Below are 4,348 nucleotides of genomic sequence, written 5' to 3' on the forward strand. Positions count from 1 at the left end.
TGGTCACCATAGGCATGGTACCTCCCGTACAAATTTACTTTTTATACTGCATATTTCTAGAGGTGTACATGGTAGATTACTGGTACTGGGGTTTGTAAAATCAAATCTAAATTCATGGAAGAAGATTAGGGTTATAAGAAAAAGGGGCGTGGCACTTCCTGTACAAATTGACGTTTTCTTGCTACATATCCCTGGAAGTGTTTGTGGAAGAACATTGGAACTTGACATGGAGTTGTGTATACAAACTGTGTCAATTGCTCTTGGAAAAAATGTGAGTTATTAAAAAAGGAGGCATGTCGCCTCCCACACATACTAAAAATTTCTAAATACATATCTCTGTAAGGATAGAAAATCTCTGGAAGTATTTTAAATTTGTTATGGAGATTTATTTTACAAGTGCCGTACTGACAGAAAAAATTTCATGTATGTAATGGAAAAGGGAGAGCCGGTTAGGCTTTATAATCTAAAGCATGATGCATACCTACCTCTTGAGGCATTTGTAATGAGAAGTGGTATTTTATCAAGGCCAGGTTACTAAATCTGAGTTGGAAATACATATTAGAAGCCGCCGTGGCACCTCCAAGAAGGTTACACGTTCACGCGTCCCTGGAACCATTTTAAGGTAAACTTAGACGGATTGATATATTTCGTATGCTTAGCGCGCAGACGAAATTTTATAATTTTATAGTTTTAAACGCCCTAAATACCTTAACACCTATAACAAAATGGGTACAGAAATAAAATATAACATCATTAAATTATTTTTCATATTTGTATCAAAACGTGGGATGAAACCCGCGGGTATAAGCTAGTTATTACATAATTGTCAAAAAATAAATTACGCAAGTTCTTCACTAGAAACATGCGGAAGAAAAAAAAGTTTCGAAAAAATGCTATTGTAAGCGTAAAGTTTTATAATTTGAAAAATACTTATGTCTTTTTTCTCAAACAGTCATCGGGTGCAAGCTGAAAGTTTGATGCAGTAGGAGTATCGGGAAAATTCACATGCAAGGCAAAAGAGTATAAGTTGTTTTTAAATGTTATAATGTATGTATTTAATAAAGTTTCAATTTTGGTTATATAGGAAGGTATTGTCACATATACATCGGTATATGATATAAATGTCGGTTATATTTATATTAAAAGTGTATTAAAGTTTCGATTACTTTAGTAAATCGTATTTTGACAAAAAGTATACAAAAATTCAAATTCAATCAGAAATGAAAAAAAGTCCATGACTGAGGTAAGCACGACGCTGGGCTGTTATTGAGAAGTTTTTTTTTTGCAAAATTGTATTTAAATTTACGTCACTTATATCTAATAATATGAGAATTTTGTTTTTGTTTAGGAAAATGGTATTTAAGTTTATGTCACTTATATAATAATATGAAAATTGGTTATGAATACGCAGAGATTTAAAAGAATTCAATGAATCTCACGTCAACTTATATTTATATGAGAAAATGATTTACGAGAAAAATGGGTTAATCACTTACAATCTATTATAAAAGTGTTGAATTATTTATGTCTAAGGGTTATCCAAAAAAACTAGTTTGTGCCAGTTGTACTATAATAGCAAAAATGTTTGACTTTTTTATTATATTGGAAAAACTCAACGGAATTAAAGAAAAATCAATTATTTTGATTCGATTTAATGGTACCAATTAATCAGAATTCAGCATAAATATTTACTGTGGTATAGTGTCGATATCCAAACAAGGTTTTTTTTTGGTCAGATCGCCTTCATGTCTAGGTTGGAAAAATGCGAGTATACTTAAATTAAGCTTAATGTTTTGATAAATCACTTAGTACTATTACAAGTTTTTAGAAAATTCACTTTGATTTTAAGTTTTAAGGCAATTCAAATAAAGTATGTATTTTCATTAATTAATTAAGTGTGTACACATCAATGTTGAAAAAAACAATATCAAACTTAAAAACTACTGTCTTACTCCTTGCATGACTGTACCCTATATTCGCCGACATCCTACGCCGCTGTCTCAAAATGTTGGTTGTTGCTGTTGTAAATTATTTTCCCCCGCTGCAGTCCCGTAACAATTTTTATTTAAAGTAGATTTAGTATTTTATTTAAAGTTGATTATGTATTTTAGTTAAAGTTGATTAAATACTCCAAATATAGCGTGAGTATGCCGCTATGCGAACGATCGCGTGGGGTAACTGCACAAGTTTTCAGGGTACCTCTGTTCGGCTAGTGGCAAGAATGATAGAATACAAGATTGCGCCAATCGAGCTGAGAGCAACTGGCCATGACGTCAAAATATACTAGAATCAGAGAGCAAAGACGAATTCAATAAGAAAAAGAAGAAGAATCGAACAGCTGGGGCGAAATTGAAAGGTTTGTTTACAAAGTGCATAATAAATCGCGGATTTACGGAATTATTTAATTTTAAATGGTAAATTGGTTGTTTAAAAGTAAAGAATGTGTACTTGTTAAATGCACTGCAAATCGCTGTTAAAACACTGCTATCATTATAATGATTTGCATTTTTTCAGCGGGCAGCTAGCGGGTCAGTTGCTGGTAACAATTTGCAGAACGATTCCACGGTGATCGTTGCATCGTCGTCAATTAGTGAAATCAGTAACCAAGCTTTTAAAATAAAGGAAAACCTCCTACTCCGCTATACATACATATAATTATTTTCATTATTTAGCTACTTTTCCGGCAGCCGCAACAGTTGCTGGTCCAAGCCTGCAAATTGTTGCCAGCAACTAACCCGCTGGCTGCCCACTGGCATTTGTTCAACTACTCAGAAACGCACTTTGTAAACAAACCTTTTGGGTGTTGGCGACATCAAGCGGCTCATCTGGATGAAATGAAAAGGCTGTTAGATGTAATGCAGCAACGTGCTCCCGATGTTGAACATCAAGGAATTTATGATGGTCACAAAATATATTGGCGAAAACATAGCAAGTGCATATGCCAAGTTGGAAAAATTGACAATGCGTGAGTATAAAATGAATACGTGTTCTTAATTATAAATATTACTTTACCTTTTCTTTTGCAGTGGCCAAAAAGAAGAGTCTTTTTGATGATCGACCGCAAGAGATTCAAGAATTGACTTACATCATGGTGTATGCGTTACAATCTAAATTAGCCAGCATGGGCACCGACTTCAAACAGATACTAGAAGTGCGTACAGAAAATCCCAAACAACAAAAAGCGCGTCGGGATCAATTCGGGCAGTCACCAATTGCTGCTAGCACTGTTCGCCCGAGTACAGCGAAACAGGGCTCCTTGCTGTTAAGCGAAGAGAATACGGCCGTAAGCATTGACATGGCCGCAAGTGATACAACACCATTGCTGGGTGCAGTTGGAGGTAATGGAATACAGACGCAGCAGCAGATTGCATTATATGATGACTCCGATAGTTACGTGCAACAGCGGGCTCAGACCATGCAGAACATTGAATAGACTATTGTCGAGCTAGGAGGTATATTTCAACAATCAGCACATATGGTTAAGGAGCAAGAGGAGACTGTGGAGCCTATCGATACAAACATACAAGATGCCGAATTGAACATAGAAGCGGCGCATGGTGAAATATTGAAGTACTTCTAAACTGCTTCGAAGAATCGCTGGCTAATGATAAAAATCTTTGCAGTACTGATATTCTTTTTCATATTCTTCGTAGTTTTCCTTACATAACAACGAATATGTTTGTGACACGACAAGATTTTAACAAGTTCAGAGGCGCGGTCTTAAAGTCGTAGGTTTTTAAATACATAAATATATAATATCCTATTCATATACATTTATATATATCACACTAATGTAATAACAACAGTTAAGTCTTATATGCCACGTGAAACACGATAGCTTTTAGAAGCAGTCACGTAGGGTTAGACACTAATTCTGTCAATAATAAAATTACTTCACTTAGTTTCACCTTTTTCCCAAAATTTTCTATAAAAGGAAGAGATTATCCTGTGTAATAAAACGAGAACCGATTTATGTAATCATAAATATATAAAGAAAAGTTTAAAACTAAATAAAATAGAAATTGTTATTGGCAATAAGTACATGTGCTTGTTTATTAATAATTCAAATATTATGTTCAAACAAATCTATATATTAATACGCTAACATACATTTTGTCTCCGTTCGTTTGGCGATTCTACCGAACCGATTTCAAAGCCAAGAACACCGTTGGAAAGGCATTTTTACGTAGATGAGCAGAGTTTTTATGGTTCCGCAATTGGTTGAAAATTACGGCCAAAGCCGTCGTTTAAACATTTTCGAATTGTGTATAGATGTTGCTGCAACATGTTCAATTTGACATGTTTCGCATGTTGTTTCACTTCGCATTTGAAATTAAGCTTTGAAATA

The 4,348-nt window shown here is 34.4% G+C and overlaps 1 pseudogene; it reads left to right on the plus strand.

Annotated features, from left to right (window-relative positions):
* The first annotated feature begins 2,886 nt into the window (after window positions 1-2,886).
* Window positions 2,887-3,667, plus strand: LOC118749047 (annotated as a pseudogene).
* Window positions 3,668-4,348: the final 681 nt, after the last annotated feature.

Source organism: Rhagoletis pomonella, unplaced genomic scaffold (assembly GCF_013731165.1).
Source record: "Rhagoletis pomonella isolate Grant_MI unplaced genomic scaffold, Rhpom_1.0 Rhpom_scaffold_00014, whole genome shotgun sequence".
Taxonomy (NCBI): Eukaryota; Metazoa; Arthropoda; class Insecta; order Diptera; family Tephritidae; genus Rhagoletis; species Rhagoletis pomonella.